At 38.9% G+C, this 22,037-nt stretch overlaps 1 long non-coding RNA gene across 1 annotated transcript in view; it reads left to right on the forward strand.

Annotated features, from left to right (window-relative positions):
- Positions 1-10,322: 10,322 nt before the first annotated feature.
- LOC140501978 (uncharacterized) overlaps positions 10,323-22,037 on the forward strand; it is a 28,543-nt gene continuing 16,828 nt past the window's right edge. The window contains exon 1 of the long non-coding RNA XR_011966469.1: positions 10,323-21,248. This is a non-coding gene — a long non-coding RNA (uncharacterized lncRNA). The remainder of the gene's footprint in view (positions 21,249-22,037) is intronic.

Below are 22,037 nucleotides of genomic sequence, written 5' to 3' on the forward strand. Positions count from 1 at the left end.
CATTGCCTTGAGTGAGACTTAGAATTCATACAACCACTAGGAAATGAAGCTAACATCAAGTTTTAATACAGCACCTTTTCTCTGAGAACTCATAAAACTCTAAATAATTATTTTGTCGCTCCATCTATCTTCCCTGAAGAAAGCAGATATAGATGGGTAAGGAATGATTCTTCCATAATCTGGGGATTTTCATTTGGGCTACTCATCCAAGATTCAATATGGGAGGAAGTCAGTAAGACAAGTACAGGAAGTGCCAGAGGTTAGAGGATTGGTGGAAATCTTCTTTACCTACGAGAACTAGGTGGTAATGGTGGCACGAGTTACGCCTGGTTCATTGTTCATTGATCTAAGCAGAAATGGGTCCACAACAGGGACTCAGGAACCCTTTTCTAGCTTCAGGTGACATTCTGTAAAAGAACTTGGTTGGTTACACCTTTCCACCTCAGCTAATAATAGCTTATATCTATATAAAGCTAGATGGCTCAGTGGATAGAACTCTAGGCCTGGAGTCAGGAAAACCTGAGTTCAAATCTGGCTCTAGACATTTACTGGCTGTGTGACCATAAAGAGCTGGATGTGACTGAACATGTACATACAGAACTTTATAATCCACCAAGAAGTTTCTTCATGATAGCCCTATGAGGAAGGCAAATGCAACAATTATTCCCATTGTATAAATGAGGAAACTGAGGTTCAGATAGGTTAAATGACTTGGCTACAATTATATGTTTAATAAGTGATCATGCCAGATCTTGTAAAATGCTTGCCCAGATTTCCAAGTCCATTGTCTTTAAGCCAGTCATTAATCATTAAGTGGCCTTTCAGGTTGATATATATGTGTTTTGGCTGTGTGTCTATTTATAGCTGGATAAATTGACTTATCAGAGTTATTGGATATTCCCAAGATCTTGTATATAATGGTCATATTCACTCAGTCTTCTTCATTTTGATCACTGTCTTTTAAAATCTAAATTCAGTATAAAGGCCATTTTTTTTCTAATCTGAAAGTTAATTCGGCATGCTGGAAAAAAAGTCAAAAGTATGGGTTAAGAAGAATTTCAGGAACTTTAAGCTGGACTCTGGGTTGGGATGAACATAGATTTTTATAGATACATTTTCCCTCATATATATAGCATCACAATTTTTAATAAAACTGATCTTAAATTTTCTTATTATCAATACTTTTTGTTTTAAATCACATTCATTTCTGAATATATTCCTCCTTCAGTCTCCTCCCAGAGAGCCCTGTTTTGTGACAAAGATCTAGAAAGAGACAGCATCACTTTATCAGAAGTGGCCAACATATCTACTGTCTCTGACGTTGGATACTATATTACATATCCTTAATTGTTCAACTTTGTAATAAAGACAAGAAAGCGTGTTTTCTCCTTCATCAAGCCCATTCCTTAGTGCTAAAGTCTTAGTTTTGATCCTGAACAGTCTGATCAAGAGCTACACCAGTCTTCTATTTCAGAATACTAAATTTTAACGTGTGATTGACTAACTCGGGCTCATCCCTTCTCCTCACCACTCCTCCTTCCTCCCTCCTCCCCTCCCCTCCAGTTCCTTGTTTCAGGTCACATCTTAATATGGCTCCCGCTCCAGCCCACCTGGGTTCCTAGGCTTACAGGTGATAAATTAGTGGGTGCATTTGGTGAGACTAAGGAACACGTAAGTATAAATAAAACCATATCTGGGGACTGTGGAGGGGGAAGCATCCGATTGTGTTTCATTAAGTGGTACAAATATTTCAAAAAAAGCTCATTTAAGGCTGTGCAACGTCTGCTCTCAACCATATTCCACATGGTGCAACATGCCATAATGCAATTTGGCTGCTAAAAAATGGCATTTGAGGAAAGCAGTGACCAAGAATAAAAAGGACAAAATGGGCCTTGCATAGAATCTTCCTTTTTGTTTTAAGCTAAGGATTGTCAAACAATGGATTCTGCTGTCTGTTTTTGAAAAGCCTGAGAGCTAAGAACGATTTTTACAAAAATGTGAAAACCATGCTGGCTGTACAAAATCATGCAGTTACCTATAGTTTGCTGATTCCTGTTTCAAGTATAAGTTTTGGTGAAAGGCAACTTGGGCATAGTGTCTAGGTAGCTGGCATGACCCAAGTTCAAATTCCAACTCTGATATTTTCTGGCTGTGTGACCCTGGGAAAAGTTACAACCTTTCAGTGCCTAGGACAATTCTCTAACTCTAAAAGCTGTAAGAAATGTACTACTGTTCTGTACTAGTAGGGCAAGTTCCACACTGAGAGCTTTCTTTATCTGTAAAATCACAGGTCTGATTTAAAAAAAATCAGGTTTTTGCTATTCATAATTATACTCTAGAAAGGTAGCTTGGCACATTTGGATAGAGAACTGGTTTCTAAATCAGGAAAATGTAGGTTCAAATTCTATCCCTGACACATAATTGCTGTGTGCCTTTGGGCAAATCCATTGTCCTCTCTGTGCCTTATGAAATTTTCCTAGTATAAGTTGCTGAGCAGGTGCCAATCTTTTATTGGGAAAGGGAGTTACCATCCTGGGAGTTCCTTATATCAGTCAAAAGATTTTGTCCAAGGAAAATTATATTTCTTAGGGGTCTCATTGATAGTACCTTTCTATTTGTTTAATAATAACAATAATAATTTTATTTGTTATATATCAACATTTATTTTACTAATTATCTGTGTTCATGGCACCTTAACTCATTGTTTCTATTTTCTTATTCTTAAGAGTCTCATTGGTAATACCTTTGTATCTGGAAAATAGGTAATAATTTTGTTATTATGTTACAACCTTTATTTTACTAATTGTCTGACTATGTTCATGGCACGTTCTCATTGTTCTCAAGTTTTCTTTTCTATAAAAGGAAGGTCTGGCCTATGGCGTCTCCAAGATTCCTGCCAACTCTAACATTTCATGGTTCTAAAACTTTGCACATTACAAATTGTTTTATTACTGACGTTGTATGTATTTGTCCTTCGTTGCCAAAGAAGACCATGCCATCAGAGAAATAATGACATAACTTGCACTTGACTTTTGTTTTGAGTGAAGGAGGGCTGTGCAGGTCACCAGCCTCACTTCTCCTCCAGAGCCATCTGAATCCAGTGACCATGACTGGAGATAACCCAGGATGAGACAATTGGGGTTAGGTGACTTCCCAAGGTCACACAGTTAGTAAGTGTCAAGTATCTGAGGTGAGATTTGAACTCAGGTCCTCCTGATTCCTGCACTGGTGCTCTATCCACTGCACCACCTAGTTGCCCCTACTGACACTGTAGAAGCAAAATAGCAGGTTCTTACAACAAATTGGAATTATCTTCAGTTGCCCAAGTTTGCTCTTAACCCAGTAATCCTCAAGGACCTGTTCTGGCCTGGGACCTCTTACATTGGTCTGATCTAGACCTCGATGTGGAGTGGAAAGCAAAGAAAAAGAAGAAGGGAAAGTCTGATTCTTCTTGCTTCTGGTGTAAGCTGTTTCATCACTCTCTCTGCTCAGCTAGAGTCCTCCATGGCTCTGTTCTCTTGGACACATTACTCTATAGGCACCTCTGCTTTTACTTGCTTTCCACTGCTGGTCTTCATGGCAGCTGTCGCTTCTTGGATGCCAAGGTGATCTTCAGTGACCGTGAGACCTCAGGGGGAGGAGTTGGCCAGCTCTTTAGTTTGGTAGTCTTAGGAACCATCTTTAGTTCTTTGGTGATGCAAATGCTTCAGCCAGCTATTATAAGCCAGCTAAATAGAGAAGACCTTAGACATTTTAAAGCCTTGTATTGTGAAATTTTTAAATGTTTTCTTCTCCTCTCAGGATTCTCTGGGTAAAACTACTAACTGAGTTATGTTCTGGAATTCTTTTGAACTTATATTTTACCTTAAGATCATTAATCCAAGTCTCCTAATTGTCTAGGGGATTCTATTTAGCAAAAAAATGTGAAAATGGCAACTGGTGCTATGGTGAAAGCATTTTTTTCAACTTTCCATAACATTGGTTGTTAAGCAATTCAACCTGGGGAAAAATTGAAAGAGCCTGATGAAACTATTGAATTCTATCCTAGAGTAGAGGCTCCCAAATTTATTTGGCCTTCCACACCCTTTTCAAAAAAAATTACTCAGTGTCCCCTTGGAAATCTAATTTCCTCAATCCTGCAACATTTTGAAAATTCACATCATTTAAAAAAAATATAAAATACTTCTTTTAATAAATGACACATCTTAAATTTAATAATTTATTGTAAATTTTGGGGTCTTTTCCTGCATTGAAATTTTGGTGACATAATGCATAATGACATAATGCAATAGTATCATATAACCATATAGTATCATATTGTAAAAAAGTTCTTACACACACATATTCCTGCCAACGCATGCTGGACTTCCTGACATCACATGGCATGCTCACCTGCCAATACTTGCTTGATAAGACCTGTTGGCAGACTTGACCACTGATTGGTTATAACTTCCATTTTGTGTGTTTATTTGGAAAATAATGTAACCACTCTGATTTTAACTCTATTACACAACAAATGCAGCATGTATAAATAGTTTTTCAAATTTTCTTTTCTTCTTTCCTTACGTATCCACCTCCCCCTAGTTTCTCTTCAAAGCTCCCAATTGCACCCAAGACTACTCCTGACCCCCTGGATCATTCCAGCACCTTCCAGGGGGCAGTATTGCCCCTTTGGGAACCTCTACTTCTTACTAGTCACAAAATTTCTGGTTTCCCAAAGGGTACAAATATTGGTTAAAAAACCTACATATGATGGGTACTGTTCCAAAGAATGGTTCTATGTAACAAGACTAGCTTCATGACTTGACAGACAACCCATAATAACACTGGCTGCTCTGGTTGCACAATAGATGATCCTGTACAACCAGTGCATTCTTTGATCCCAGTCCATGTAAATGTCACTTTTCAAGATGAACAGGTGCTGCCATTTACATCTACATTCAAACTAGAGGTAGGAAGGTCTTCTGAACTGGAACACTGAAGAAAAAAATATGGATAACTTTTAAATGTGAGGAATAGATATGTTCCTTTGCATGGGACCTATCATTTTGTTCAAATGAGAGCCCAGGGACATTTTTCTTCCTTTTTGTCATTCTCTTTGTGGTCTTGAATGTATTCAGAAATCACCTAGGTAGAAGACATAAGCTATGTCACATGCTGGTATTTTGCATGGGTGTGGGTCATGCCTTTATACTGGATGTCCCCTCCTTACCTCTGCTTCATAGAGTCTCTCTCATCTTTTGGGATATAGGCCAGACATCATCTTCTTCAGGAAGCCTTTCCAGCTTCTCTGCCCCCAATTCCCAACTGGTAGTGATTTCTCTCCCAAACTACTTTATATGAAGTGCGTTGTGTCTGTGTATATATATATCTCTATATCTAACACACATATACACATATACGCATACACTTGCACACACACATTATATGAATAGGCACATAACTTTCTATTTATGCTGTAAATGCTTCTGTATGTAACTCTTATCTCTCTCATTAGAATTTAAATTCCCTACGGGTAGGGATTGTTTCATTCTTTGAATTTGTACTCTCAGTGTCTAGCGTAGTTCTTGGCACATAGTAGGGGTTTAATACATGTTTATTGATTGATGATCAAAGAAAAAGGTAACAGAAAAGAACAAATCAATTGATTATTTAGGCTTCTGTTTATACTTCTGAATTTCCAGGTTAAATGCTGATAAACTTATAATACCTTACCTTCCTCAAAGTCTGATGCTCATGTGTTAGCTATTACACTATTGAATTTCAGTTCCGTTCAGTTCAGCTGATACGTGTGTGTATGTATGTCTATGTGTTTAACCCCTGTTTGAACTGCGCACTCTCAGGACAGACACCCAGCCTGGGTCAGTGTTTTCTTGCGCTATAATTTGTAACGATGACAAATTTAAACTAACAAATGATTATTTTTAGCAGTAGAAGTATAAATGGAATTATGATTCATGATTTTTTAATTGGCAGCATTTTGGTTTTTAATTTTAGTCATAATACACGTAGACATGTATCTGTGAATATGAGTGTTTGTTAGAGGGATTCAGGTCTTTAGACGGTGTGCTGCATATGCCTGAAAACGATGAGGTCATTTCCTGGTCTTGTCTAACATACACTAATTAAATCTAGTCTACGTTCTCGTTTCTACTCTTTTCCTTTTGTTGTTAGTAACTTGCTTACTTTTTTATAGGCCTTACTCTAATGGTCTAATCCAAACTCGTACCATCTAGATAGGTTGTCCAGATCACTGTGCTGTGAGAAATGTAGGGACAGTGAGCGGCACAGCAGATAGAGTGTAGAGCCTGGAGTCAGGAAGATCTGAATTCAAATCCAGCCTTAGACACTCAGCAGCTGTGTGACCTTGGGCAAGTCACTTGAGCCTATTTGCCTGAGTTTTCTCATCTGTAAAATGATCTGGAAAAGGAAGTGGCAAACCACTTCTCTGCCAGGAAAACCCCAAGTGGGGGTATGAAGAGTCAGTCATGATTGAACAGGGCAACAACAATTGTATGAGAACACAGCCTCTGTGTGTGTGTGTATGCGCGTGTGAGTGTTGTGTATGTGTGTGAGTTTGTGAATGTGTGTGAGTATGTGTGTATGTGTTTGTGTATGTGTGTGTGTGTGAGTACGTGCGTGTGTCTGTGCATGTGTCTGTGTGTGTACGTGTGTGTGTGTGTGTGTGTGTGTGTGTGTGTGTATCTATATCTCTATTTGCTCAGTAGGTGGATTCATTTCATAATGTACTGGACAAGTGCTGGCTCTGAAGTCTGAGAACCTGGATCAGGTCCCAACTCAGACATTTACTACTTACGTGACCTTGGGCAAGTCCTTCAGGTTCTCTGCACCTCAGCATCTTCTTCCATAAAACCAGAAGATTGGACTAGGTACTTTCTGGGATTCATTTCCAGTTCTAGGAGCCTGTTAAGTCTTATATGTAATTCAGTTATCTTTGTTTCTGACTAATCAAGACTACAAACTGTTGATTAGGTTTAGTACAGGGGTGGGAAACCTGTGGGCTTCAAGGCCCCATGTGGCCCTCTAGGTCCTCAAGTATGGCCTATTGACTAAATTCAAAGAGGGTCACACTTGAGGACCTAGACGGACACATATGAGGTTGAGGTTCCCCACCTAGGTTTAATATTTCTTATGTCTCTTGACTCATGGTTCTACTTATCCTCCCATTAAAGGGCACTGATGTTTGAGACAGAAGTTTGAAGAGAATCTCCACCTGTTCTGTCCCTTTTCTTACCTCTTTTTAGCTCCTTTCTCATGAATTAGTGCAGGGGTGTGTGTACCAGTCCATGTCCAGCTGGCCACTCATTGACCTTCTATTTGAGCACCTTCTCAGACTAACATCTCTCTATGCTGCCCAGGAAGGTGAGTCTGAGCTTTTATACCCATCCTGGGTTACCATTTACACCTTAAGGCCACATGTGGCCTTCTGGATCCTTAAGTATGACCTTTTGACCAAATGCAAATTTTACAGAACTATCTAGAAGGCCACATGTGGCCTTAAGGCCACAAGTTCCCCACCCTGGATGTACACCCTTGCACAGGTTCAGTCTTGCCTTCTTTTCCTTTATGTAAGACTTTGGGTACCCTGGGGCAGGCAGATAGATGAACACCACAGTCAGCAACTACTTGTGGGAGGCACAACCAGAAGCAACCCTACCCTAAGTGTCACTTGCCAAAGAAAATTAACTAAACAATCATGGCAAGTTCACTATCACTAAAGGACATGCGTGAACATTCCTGTCTGAAATCACAGGATGGCAGGAAGCCTGGTGGCAGAGCACTGAATGTCCATGTTTGTTCAGTGGAGAATACACTTTCAACCATGAGATACTATGGGCTGTTCAAATCTATAGGAGAAAAATTTAGCCTTCCACCGCCAAGAACATTTAGATAATTTATCTCTCCAACAGGCTGCATCCCTTAGAGTTTATAATGTGTAGGATTATCAGCAGCTGGTCAGTTCATAGAACGAACAGGTTTTTGTTTTTTTTTCTTTTTTGGAGCAGGGAGAGCAAAAGTCCTTTTAGAAGGGAAGCATCTTGAATTCTTTTTCTGAGGCAGGTTGAGACTTCGAAATAGAGAAAGTGCTAGAGAATAGTGGAAATATTATTGGTTTTAGAGTCAAAAGACCTTGGTTTCAATTGTGACTTTTTGAAGATATCCTTGTTTGTTGGTACTAGACCGGTACAGATTGGAACCTTTGGTGCAACTTAGAGGCTTAGGGCGCTGCTTAGGGCATTGAGAGGTAACAAGACTTGCCCAGGCTCACTCAGCTAGACTATATCAGAGACAGGACTTAAAACCAGATGTTCCATCTCTAACCATTTTGCCACACTTCTCTTAAAAATATTGAGCTGCATTTACTACAAAAAGAAATTGATTGAATTCTTTGTCTGAGCTGGATGCCAAATTTATTTTATTTTATTTCATTTTTCTCTCCTTTATCCTTCCTCCCTTAAAAGATTATTCAGATATCTCATCAAATGAATCTATTGTTGTAACCTAGAAGAGAAAGAAAACTTTCCTAGAGCTTATCTTTCTGTTAATGCTATTTGCTCCTTTTATGTGAACTCTGCAATTTACACAGTTGTGCCCACGTTAAGGAGCTTCATTTATATTGCGCCACTATATCAAAAAAGTCATGTCATTTCCTTGAATGCTAGAAACTAGAATGGAGGACCTGAAGTATTTATATGCTGAATCAGTAATAATTTCAGAAATAACTCATTATCAGTCAGAGTGAAAAATCTATGCAGTATGAAAGGACGAGCTTAGCTTGGTGTGAGAGTGTTTTCAGGGGTGTACTAGATCGGTCCTTTATTAAAGTAGTTTTAAAAGTTCAAGATTTCAGGAAATATCCAAAATGTTCCAGTTCCTTCTGGGAATGACTCATATGTCTTTTGCTTATGAACGATGATGAGCTAATTTGATAAGATCCTATTTTTTTTTCAAACCAGAAGCCATTTCTTATCAATAGGTAGACAGCTACCTCGCTGGGGTAGCTACTTCATTAGTAAATATTAGCTTGTTTTATTTTCTCATAGAGAAGTTATTTTTAAAATTTAAAATAACAATAGGCTATAAAACTCACCCAGAACACTGATCTGTGAAATAAGGATAAGTGAAGTATGGGTTGTGCCTTCTGACCCTAATTAATTAAAAAAAATTCCTCATGCATATTGTGATGTAGTCACGGTGCAGTCAAATTCATATCCTGTTAGAGGTCAGCCTATGGCAAAAAACAGAGGTGGCAAGAGGTTGAAAGAGCAGCATCCTGCTTGCTGACCCAAGGCCATTTTTAGACAAACAATCCTGGTCACTGTCTGCCTGTGGCAGATTATTTACATATCTCTCCAGCTAGTTATTCTGTAGATGCTTTAAGTTATTTCAGCTATGGATGGTGAAATTGTGATGGCAGCAAATTGAAATCTCATTTGAGAAAAGCCTGCTGATTTCCACAGCAGCTAATGAATGGAAACATTGGCCTGACAAAAGTGATGAAAGAAGAGGTATAAAAAAATCCCACAATAACAAAAAATAAAATCCAAGGAAGTAGCTCTGGTGGCAGAATACTTGATACATTTCAAAATAATGCTTGGATCCTCATCAGTTGTAATTAACCCAATACTGTCACACATAAGGACTTACTATGAAATTTTATTTATATTCATAAAGAGGCAAACCTGAATCCATGGAAGGGGTCTTCTCTGAATCAGAAGAGAAGATCATAGACGGTGAAAAGGAAGTAGTCGTTGAGATCAGTTGGTTCAGTGGTTCTCAAAGTGTGCTCTGAGGACTCCTGGGGGTCCCAGACACCCTTTCAGGGGGTTTACAAAGTTAAAAGTTTTCATAATAACACTAAGACATTTTATTTCTTTTTTAAAAAAATTATTTATTTATTTAACTTTTCAACATTCATTTCCGTAAAATTTTGGGTTCCAAATTTTTCTCCCCATTTCTCCCCTCCCCCCACCCCAAAATGCCAAGCAATCTAATTACCCCTATCACCAATATGCTCTCTCTTCTAACATCCCTCCCCTTCCCTTATCCTCATCTTCTCTTTTGTCCTGTAGGGCAAGATAACTTTCTGTACCCCATTATCTGTGTATCTATTTCCTAGTTGCAAGAACAATACTCAACAGTTGTTCCTAAAACTGAGTTCCAACTTTTCCCCATCCCTCCCTCCCCACCCATTCCCTTTGGGAAGGCAAGCAATTCAATATAGGCCATATCTGTGTAGTTTTGCAAATGACTTCCATAATAGTCATGTTGTGTATGACTAACTATAATTCCCTCCATCCTATCCTGCCCCCCATTGCTTCTATTCTCTCTTTTGATCCTGTCTCTCCTCAAGTGTTGACTTCAAATTTCTCCCTTCTCCCACTTCCGTCCTTTCTATCATCCCCCCTACCTTATTGATCCCCTTCTCCCCCACTTTCCTGTATTGTAAGATGTTTTCATACCAAAATGAGTGTGCATTTTATTCCTTCCTTTAGTTGAATGTGATGACAGTAAGCTTCATGTTTTTCTCTCACCTCCACTCTTTTTCCCTCCCCTGAAAAATCTTTTTATTTGCTTCTTTTATGAGAGATAACCTGCCCCATTCCATTTCACCCTTTCTCCTCCCAATATATTTCTCTCTCACTGCTTAATTTCATTATTTGAAGATATGATCCCATCCTATTCAATTCACCCTGTGCTCTCTGTCTCTGTGTGTGTGTGTGTGTGTGTGTGTGTGTGTGTAATCCCCCCAACTACCCAGATACTGAAAAAAGTTTCTAGAGTTACAAATATTGTCTTTCCCTGTAGGAATATAAATAGTTCAACTTTAGTAAGTCCCTTATGACTTCTCTTTGCTGTTTACCTTTTCATGCTTCTCTTCATTCTTGTGTTTGAAAGTCAAATTTTCTTTTCAGCTCTGTTCTTTTCATCAAGAATGCTTGAAAGTCCTCTATTTCATTGAAAGACCATTTTTCCCCTGAAATATTATACTCAGTTTTACTAGGTAGGTGATTCTTGGTTTTAGTCCTAGTTTCTTTGACTTCTGGAATATCATATTCCATGCCCTTCATTCCCTTAATGTAGATCTTGTGTTATCCTGATTGTATTTCCACAATATTTGAATTGTTTCTTTGTAGCTGCTTGCAATATTTTCTCCTTGTCCTAGGAACTGTGGAATTTGGCCACAATGTTCCTAGGAGTTTCTCTTTTTGGATCTCTTTCAGGAGGTGATTGGTGGATTCCTTGGATACTTATTTTGCCTTCTGGTTCTAGAATCTCAGGGCAGTTTTCCTTGATAATTTCATGAAAGATGATGTGTAGGCTCTCTTTTTGATCATGGCTTTCAGGTAGTCCCATAATTTGGTCTCTCCTGGATCTATTTTCCAGGTCAGTTGTTTTTCCAATGAGATATTTCACATTCTCTTCCATTTTTTCATTCTTTTGGTTTTGTTTTGTGATTTCTTGGTTTCTCATAAAGTCATTAGCCTCCGTCTGTTCCATTCTAATTCTGAAAGCACTATTTTCTTCAGTGAGCTTTTGAACCTCCTTTTCCATTTGTCTAATTCTGCTTTTGAAAGCATTCTTATCCTCATTGACTTTTTGAACCTCTTTTGCCAATTGAGTTAGCCTATTTTTAAAGGTGTTATTTTCTTCAGCATTTTTTGGGGTCTCCTTTAGCAAGGTGTTGACCCACTTTTCATGCTATTCTTGCATCTCTCTCATTTCTCTTCCCAGTTTTTCCTCCACCTCTCTAACTTGATTTTCAAAATCATTTTTGAGCTCTGCCATGGCCTGAGCCTATTGAATATTAGTTTTGGATGTTTGGGATACAGAAGCCTTGACTTTTATGGCTTGACCTGATGGTAAGCATTGTTCTTCCTCATCTGAAAGGACAGGAGGAGATATCTGTTCACCAAGAAAGTAACCTTCTATAGTCTTATTTTTTCCCCTTTTTTGGGCATTTTCCCAACCAGTTACTTGACTTTTGGGTCCTTTGTCAAGAGTAGGGTATACTCTGGGGACCTGTAAGATCTCAATTCCTCCAAGGTGGCACAATCAAGTGTGTGCTGGTCTGGGTGCAGGGAAGGATTTTTGTGCCCAGAATCTTAGCAACATTTCCTCTCCACAGGCACCTGACCTCCAGTTCTGCCAAGCTAGCACTGGGGGTGGTGGTGGTGGGATTCACTCAAGCTGCAGGGACAGGGCCTCCATTCAGTGCGAGAGAAAGACCAGCTGCCTCAGGGAGTCTACACAGGGCTGAGGTAAGACTTAGTTTTTCAGTGCCCCCAGGGGTTTTCATGATCCAGCTATGATCTCAGGCTGCTGTAGGGGCTGCTCTGAGAACTCCTGCCTCCTACCAGATGTGAAGGCCCTTCTCCCTTCCTGGCCAGCTGAATAAACTCTGTCACTGACCTTTGGCGCCTGTGGGTTGAGGGATCTGTGGACCCTCTGCTGCTGGGACTGGGGATTCCACGACTGGAGATTCTGCCCTGGAGGGCTGTTCACAAGTCGTGGGTGCATAGCCAAGGCTAGGCTGGGCTCTGAGCTCCTCTCTGTGTCTGGTGCAACTGGTGTTTCCTGTGGGTCTTTCAGGTTACCCTGGGCTGGAAATCTCCTCCATTCTGTTGTTCTCCACTTCTGCTGCTCCAAAATTTGTTGAGAGTCTTTCTCTACAGGTGTTTTATGGGCTGTGTGCGGGCAGGCTCTGTATGTGTGTCTTTCTACTCTGCCATCTTGGCTCTGCCCTTTTTAATTTCTAATGTGATAAATATCAATAGATATAACCTGCACAAATAAAAGCCCTTTGTCATTCTCAATCACTTTTAACAAGTAAAGGGTCCTAAAAGTTTGAGAACTGCTGAAATAGTTCAATACTCTTGTTTTATAAATTGGGGGCAGTAGGGAAGCAAAGGTGGAGCAGTGAAAAACATTTATTAAGTGCTCACTATGTGCCAGGCACTGTGCTTTATAAATATTACCTCATTTGATACTTTTGAAAATCATATAAGGTAGGGGCTTTTATTATTCCCATTTTATAGTTGAGAAAACTGAGGCAGACAATGGTTAAGTGACTTGCTCAAGGTTACACAGGTATGAAATATCTGAGGCTGGATTTGAACTCAGGTCTTCCAGGCCCAGTGTCAGCCAACTAGGTGAAGTGATTTGTCTAAGATCATAGAAGTGGCATGTAGAAAAGCTGGGACTGGTCATGGGATTGAGAGTGAGAAAGGAGCTTGGAGTCCATTTAACCCAATTCCCTCCTGTTATAGATGAGGGAATTGAGACTCAGAGAGGTTAAGGGACTTACTCAGGGTCACACAACTAATAAGTGCCAGAGGTGGGATTTTAAGCCAAGTCTTCCTGACTCCAAGTCTATCTCTCTCTCTTTTTTGTTGTTATGCTTTTTTCAATTGCCTGGGTGCTAGTCTTGGCTATGCTACTGACCGTGAGGTCTTAGGTAAGTTATTCCACCTAACTCTGGTGTCAGAAGATAGTTCAAATCCGGAAACTCTGATGCTCACTTTTTTGGGTCTCAGTTTCCTAGTCTGTAAAGTTAGATGATATTCCAAGTCTTATCTAATTCTAAAATTATATGATTTATGAAAGAGCATGTTTATATAGCATTGTAAGGTTAATGAAGCACTTTTATCACAATCAACTCTACAAGATAGTTATTGCAAGTATTATTTTCCAGTATTTTACATATGAAGAAACTGAGGTCCAAAGAAGTTACTTACCCATGATCACACATATACTAAATATCTGAGGTAAATTCACACTTAATTCACATGACACAACATTCACTATTCCAAGCCACCTCTATGGAAGTCACCATTCATGCTAGTAAAACTAGTTGACATATGAGGTTCCTTCTGACTGTTTGTGAACCTTGTTTCCTAACAAGGATATCTGCCCACTCAGTAAATACAAATGATTTTAGGAAGAAGACAGCATTGCTATTATTTTTACTTGCTTCTTCAAGTCTATGACTCCTAGTTTATGGAAAAGTTTCTCTTGTGACCAAGTTCAAGGGGAAGTCCTAATGGCTGTATTGACTAATCCTGGCTGACCGCACTTCAAGGAGACGTTGGAATCTTTAGGAGCAGAAGTACTGATTGACTCATGGCATGAGTGTTTGGGCTACATTACTCACTTGATATTGTGAGCATTCCAGTTACATTATAAGAAAGAGTCTATTCATGCCACTGACATATTTCTTTGTGTATAAGGGAGAGGAAAAAAGAAAGAACTCCATAAGAAGGGGGAATAATAATAATAGTGATAATAACAACTAATTTATATATTACACAATACACACATACATACATGTGTGTATATTTATATATACACACATACATGCATATATATATATGTGTGTGTGTGTGTGTATTACTCATAAGCCCATATAAATGTCTTTTGATCCTGTGAAGGAGGTACTGCTGGCATTATTTATTACCCCAGGGAATATGAAGTGTCCAAGGAAGACCAACACCTCTGGCGTGAGGGCTCGCAGAGTCCTTTTCAAGGCTGATCATCCACTTCTAGGGTCCATCTACCACTCAACTCTCAACTGTGGCTCCAAGAAACTGTAGCATGAGCAGCCGCTGCCCCCTGCTAAATTACCATTTCAGCAGTGGGCTAAGCCAGGATGGGAGTAACTGACAGGTCTCAAACCTATTGGTGCAGGGACGTCCAGAATGGACAGATGAGAGCAGTTTGTTCTAATTCTCCATGAACACTTAATGTTTGGTCAGATGTCAGAACCCAAATCTACTTCCATTGACTTTTGTCTTGTCCCTGGACTTGGATGACTCTGGAAGAGAGAGTGAGGCAGATGACTTTGTGCAACTCTGCCTCACTGAAATCCGGTTTGTGTGTGAGGCAAGACTCCACCCTGGGATGTCTTTGGTCCTCCTCAAACACTAAGAATGAACAACAACATTGTTACCCCAGTTTTATAGATGAGAAGACTGAAGTTCAGAAAGGTCACAGTGGGAAAACTGATGGAATGAAACTAAAGCAAATTAAAAGCACAAAAAATGTTGAGCCTTAAAAGATGTGTGAATTCTTTAAGACATTTATGTTATGACAGTGAATGAAATAATAAAAAAGAGGGTTAAAATATTTGTCAGGAGATTTTGTTATAGATATGAACAGCCTCCCAAAAATTATGAAAAAAATCAAATTTGTCTTTTATAGTTCTGACCGCTCTTTTCTATAGCCTTTAGCCCTTACTTTCAACTACCTCCATGTTGTAATAGAAGGCACTGGTTCTAGGTTAAAAGGGAGCTGAGCTGATGCAAATCCTGCCTCTGTCACCTTTCTACTCGAGTTAGGGTAAATCTTCTCTGGGTCTCAGTTACTTCTCTGCAAGATGAAGAGCCTCGTCAGTAACATGACCTGAAAACCCTTAATCTTCTTCCAATCTATAAATCAATAATCAATGACTTTCTATTAGCTTTCTACCTCTTCCAAAGATGTTCAGTACTTTCACAATTCACTTCAATACCAATCTCCTCTCCTGCATGAAAACTTAGTCTCAATAAATGATCTGATTTATTGAGGGGAAAAAGGCCTCAGAATCTTGTCATTTGTTCCCCACACTTCAAAGGACATGGATTTGGTTTTGGAACCTGACTTTTCAAAGTATTTTGCTTGTTGATGATCCTTTAGACTTTTATTGTTTTAGGGTTTACTATAAGAATTTATTAAATTAAAATGGATGTTTCAGTTTTCCTGATGGGGTGCTATTGGTGTTTGACATTTCATGAAGCAGATGACGTTGGTAGACTATACTCTAAAAATATCTCCTAGAATGAGGCAACAAACATACTGCCTAGAAACTCAGCGATAGGCTTCCAGTAAAGCTTTTGACAGTGAGGATGCTGTCTGTTAGGATAGCTTGCGGTTGGTCAGAATTAGATATTGCATTTAAAATCCTCCTCTTTCCCATCACAGGCATAAATCTAAGGTTCCTCAGTGCTTATTCTTTGTTTCTATTATCCTGGCTTTAATTGGTAGCCCCAGATTTTGATTAAATTATGGACACCCCTATAGTGTGTTAGACACTGTGATAAGTGCTGGGCTCCAAAGACAAAAGCAAAATAATCTCTGTTCTCAAGGAGTTTAGATTAAAATAGGGGAGACAATATGTGTGTTTATGTATGTATGTGTGTGTGTGTATCTATACATGTCTGTATATACAAAAATCATACTAACAGGTACAAGGTAAGCTTGATGGGGAAGACACCAGCCACTGGAGGAACAAGAAAAGACCTCAAGCAGAAGGTGGCATTTGAAATGAATCTGGAAGGAAACCACAAATTCCAAGAATTAGAGATTTGGAAGGAGAGCATGGCAGGCATTACAAAGGAGACAGACTGTTTTGTATGTGGAAGAGCAATGCCAGAATGCCTTCATTCTACACTAAAAAGTCTAGAAAGATAGAATGGGGCCAAGTCATGAGAAGCTTAAATACCAATCAGAGAAATTTATATTTAACCCCAGAGAATAAAGGGACCCCCTAGAACATATTAATTGGGAAACAGGGGGGCAGAGTAGTAACATGGTCAGATGTCTGCTTTAGGAAAACCACTTATAAGTTGTATAGAGGATAGATTTGTGTAGGGAGAGATTTAAAGACAGGAAGATTAGTTAGGAGAATATTTCAATAGTCAATTAGTCAATAGCAAAATAGGCAAGAGAGAGCCAGAACCCTCATGGTAGTTATGTGAGTAGAAAGAAGGGGATAGATGGTAAAGGATGTTTTGAAGAGAGAATTGATAAGCTTTGGCAACTGTTTGAATCTATGGAATGGGTAGGATTGAGGAGTCCAAGATGATTGACTGAGATCCTTGTGGATCTTCCTGACTAGAGAAATAATAGTATCCTTGACAGAAAAAGGAAAGTTTAGAAGAGAGGTGGATTTGGTAGAAATGATGACTTAGAGACGTCTATGAGAAATCCAGTTCAATAGGCAGTTGAGATATAGGAATTATTTCTAAAAAGATGATCATTGAACCCATGAAAGCCAATGAGTTCACCAAGGGCATAGAGAGAAAAGAGAAGGCAATCCAGGATGGAGCCTACTCGGAATATGGGGGTGCGGCTTGAATTGAGAGCCAAGGAAAGGAACTGAGAAGGAGTACTTAGAGAGCTAGGAGGAGAACCAAGAGAAAATAGTGTCACGTTAGACTCCCTAAATAAAGATCATGAAAGGGGAAATGGGTATTTACCAGTGGCTCATGGTGTTTGAACTTTTAAAGTGATACCTGAAAGTATAATTGCAGGAAAATTAGCATTATACAAACCTCAGAGCAAAGCCTTGTGACATGCTAGCAAATTGCTAAAATCGAATTTTCAAGTTATGGAACATTCTAGTATATATGTAAATATACACAGAGTCACTTCTTATTGCTATGACAAATTGCAGTCATTGGAAATGCAGTGTGATATACTTCTTAAGGGATTTGTCGGCAGAGAAAGCTTATCGTATCACAATTTACAAAGCTGTCTTTAGGAGGGATGAACTGTTCAAATCTAAATACAGGAGAGATAATTTCTGAGCCTTTGGAAACGTTTGAACTAAGCCTCCACAACAGGAGGTAAAAAATAAAATTAGCTTATTCAGATCATGCATGTGTTTAAGAGGCAGAAATAATGTGGTCTCTGCTCCCAGATCAAGTACTCAAATTCAACCATGAAAAGAAAAATATTTTCAGAATGCTGTGGGAATGTAGTGAAAACAAAATGAAAACCTAAATTCAAATAGGGCAGTTGGGTGGCATAGTGGATAGAGTGTTCCACGCAGAGGCAAAAAGACCTGAGCTGACATCTAGTCTTTCACTGGACTCTAACTCAGACTCTTACCAGCCCTTGTGACCCTGGGTCAGTCACTTAACTCATTTGCCTCAGTTTTCTCATCTGTAAAGTGAGGATAATAAGAATAGCTTCTACTTCCCAGGGTTCTTGTGAAGATCAAATGAGATAATAACTATAAAGCACTTAGCACATTGCCTGGCACATGGTAAGTGTTACACAAATGTTAGTTTTTATTGTTATTAAATCGGTGATGCAAATATGTAGAGGCAAAATTTAAAGGAGACATACTCTAAAACCTTTTCATATGTTTACAGGCTTTGTAAGCATTTTGATCTCTTTTGCTTAACTTTGAAAATGTGTCCTTTTAGTCTAGTTCATACAATTTTGGAAAGGTATACATTAATCTGTAGCACATATCTATCTCTTCTCACAAATGAGAACCAAAGGGAAAATTCCCATTCTGGGAATTTGTCTTAGTGGGGTAAGAAGTGAAATAACGTCTTCCAGAAAAATGGGAAGAAGCTGGAGGATTGGAGACTCTTGAATGTTGCTTGCTTGCTGTTTAAAACAGACCATTTTTTTTCCCTTGAGAAATTTATTTAGAAAAATAAGGCATTGCTTAAGTGTTCTGGAGTTGAAACAATTTAAAAAGTCTTTGAAGTTAGGATTCAAAAGTTTGCTACTATGAAAGAATCCTTCCCTTTCCTTTGGAACAGCTGTTCTTAACTGTCTTGGGGTCCTGGACTCCTTTGACAGTCTGATGAAGCCTACAGACTCCTCAGAATATTTTTAAATGCATAAAATAAAAAAAAAAATAGGACTACAAAGGAAAGTAATTCTACTTAAATATAGTTATAATATGCATGTATATATAGATATATTTGTATATACACATGAAAATACACAGATATTTACATAGCATACATTTTTCTGTGTCTCTATGTATGTCTATCTCTATCCATGGACATATGTACACACATGTACATATATGGACTCCAGGTTAAGAACCTCATAACTAGGAGGCAACTCTTCATACTTATACCTGTGGTTATATGGGTGAAAATACATCCTCTTATGGGTTTTGTTCCTTTTTTCCAAATTATGGAGAATGCTGAAGTGTTCAGTGAAGGGAGAATGGGAGGTGAAAATTAACATCTCACATTTCATTCCAAGTGAATTAAATGGAAACCTCCATATTTCAAACATATCCCCTTAAATGTAGACTGACAAAAATACATGTATTTGCCTTTGTTTCTCCAACATATCTCATGATTTTCTTCTTCGGTGCAAGATTATAAGAAATTAGGGAGAATTCCATGTAAATAAATATGTAAAATTTTATCAGAGACAATTTAGAAAATTTTGCTTTGAAACACATACTTGGAGTTTTCCTTCCTTTCAGAAAAGACTCTTTCCAAGCTCTCAAACCTGCAAGGGAATATTCTGGATGTTAATGGATGGATCTTCTTGGATTGATAACAGACACTTAATTAGACAGACAATTGAGGCCACAGTTTACCAAATCATTTTTCTTCTCTTTTCCAACTGTTTCAACATTGTTTACTCCATCCTTGTCTTTTTGATAGTTCTTTTCTCTCTGACAATAAAACTGAAAGCTTTTCCTCTGTAGCACTGTGATGCATCCCTTGTCTTGCTAAGAGGCTGCCCTAAGCAAAGCTAGTTCGTGGTATTGTATGAGGCCACATCTACTCAAACCATAGGTCATCTGCCTCTACTAATGTGTTTAAGGTAATCTGGGACAAATAATTAGTTCAAAGCAAGGGAATTCAATGAAATAGATAAAACATTTGCCACCTTCTTCCACGAAACCAGGACACAGAGGACCCCTCTCCATCACTAGGAACAGAGGTCATAGTATGGGAGGGAAATTTTCATAGGGAAAAGATGTCATCAGGGCCCATGTGCGGAGGCACATTTATGGATAAGCAACTCACACCTCTGCCACAACCAATGTCTTCTGGTGATGAAACTGTGACACTCTCACAGGTCCTGTTCTCCATGGATCTTACAAGACAGATTCTATTGGGTATATATTATTCATTGGGCTTTACATCCTTCTCAACTTAATAATTATTAGTACTTCCTTGTGCTCTGCTTTTTGGTGTTCTGTTGGTCTTAAATGAAGCACCATTGGACATGAAATTGTAGAGCTTTTTGCTGTTTCCAGTTTCTGGTTTTGTCTTAGCTGAGATGCTACTTTTTCCTCATAGGAGGAAAGATCGGCTCCACCATTTTTCTTTTAAAGTCCCAAAGCTGTTATTTTTCTCTTTTTTTCTTTTTCCTCCCCCTCCTTTTGTTGTTTGTTTTGTTTTTGGCTACAGCCCTTTTTGAAAGTAAGGTTCCTTGTAGTAATTGGACTAGAAAGTTAACCCTCAGGGCTTTCCTTCAAAAAGGGACAGGGATGGTTTTGTTTTCTTGTTTGTTTGTTTTTTTTTAAGCCTTGCCTAGGATGAGCTTTTCCTTTCCAAGAGGAGATGCTTTACCCTTGCTTTGGAACGGACCCCAGTTAATCGTTGCCTGTCAGCACAGATCCATTTAAAAAAACTCCATGTCCTGAGCATGAAGGATAAAACCTCATATTGAGTTAGAGTTAGAAATTCCTTTTGTCTCTTTGTTTGACTCCCAGTACATTGAACTAGACCCAGTCACCATCTGTTTAGAGATTAGACTTCCAGCAAACTGTCAAGAACTCTCAGGGTTCATCCCCCTCATCTTCCTCCCCCAGTATCTTGATCTACAGACTCTTTTGGTCTCCCATCCAAACGAGTGATAAGGGGAAAGGGAAAAGAATACAATTAGGCTTTAGCCTTTCTGAACTAAGATTGCTTATACACTCATATTTGTCTTGCCTAACTGAATAGACTAATTTCCACCTTCAATAAATATATATGGTCAACTATGAGATACCTCACACATTTACCCCTATTTATTTAATCCAATAAACACTTTTTTGAGCACCTGTCATGCAAATTATTGTACCAAGTACCTAAAGAGATACAAAGAAACTTATGACACAGCTATCACTCTAGGAGTTTACAATATCATTGAGGAGAAGTATCTCAACATGATGTAGTGGGGGAAATGAGGGAAGGTACTAACTGGAGGCAAACCCATCTTAGTTTGGCAGGCATGAAACTACCTATAGAGGTGGTAGAATAAGTGACTTTGCAGTACCTGATTTTAAGGGATGGAAATTTCACAACTTCACTTGGTAGCTGGTTTTATCACCTTGCCAAAGACGATCTTCCTCATGTCCATCACAAAGTTCTCTAGCTTTAATGTTGTTCCTTTCCTCTGTTCTATCCATAGGCTTCAGTGACTGCTTAAACATTATCACATGAGCAGAAGGGCAGGTGCCTCTGGAAGAGTGAGAGTCAGTGCAGGTAAATTATGGTTTTTGACACAACTGCAACTCAAATATCCTAAGCACCGACTACATAAAAAGCACCATATTATGTGCTGGGAGAGATACAAGGGTGAAGAAGGCAGAGTCTTTGCCTTGGTGTATAAAGATACCTACACAAGAAAGTATGAGAAATGTAGAAGGGTCACACACTAGTTCAGCTCGATGTGAATGCAGATCACATGAAGAATAGTAGAGGATAAAGCTGGCAAGGTAAGAGACCTTGAATGCTAGACACTATCTGGTAGGCAACGCTGAGTCAGTCAATCAATAAACATTTATTAAGTGTTGCTAAGTCCCAGGTATGGTGCTAAGCACCAAAGAGGCAAAAGAAAGTCCCTGCCCTCAAGGAGCTTACAATCTAAGGAGGGAGAAGACAAAGATATCAGAAGTACAGACAAGGTATATATAGGATAAATAAAGGATAAGTAGGAAATAATTGAGAGAAGGCACTAGAATGAAAAAGAGTTGGGAAAGGTTTTCAATAGAAGACAAAATTTTATTTAGGACTTCAAGGAAGCTACAGAAGTCAATAGGTAAAGATGAGGAAGAAGCACAATCCAGGCATGGAGTACATCCAGAGAAAATGCCTGGAGCTAAGAGATGTAGTATCTTGTTTGTGGAACAACCAGGAGGCTAATGTCACTGGATCAGAGAGTCCATATTCGGGAGTAAGGTTTAGGAAGACTGGGAAGATAGATGGGGGCTGGGTTATGAATGACTTTGAATTCCAAACAGAGGATTTTGTATTTGATCCTGAAGGCAATAG

The sequence above is a fragment of the Notamacropus eugenii genome, chromosome 4, assembly GCF_028372415.1.
Source record: "Notamacropus eugenii isolate mMacEug1 chromosome 4, mMacEug1.pri_v2, whole genome shotgun sequence".
NCBI classification, from domain to species: Eukaryota; Metazoa; Chordata; class Mammalia; order Diprotodontia; family Macropodidae; genus Notamacropus; species Notamacropus eugenii.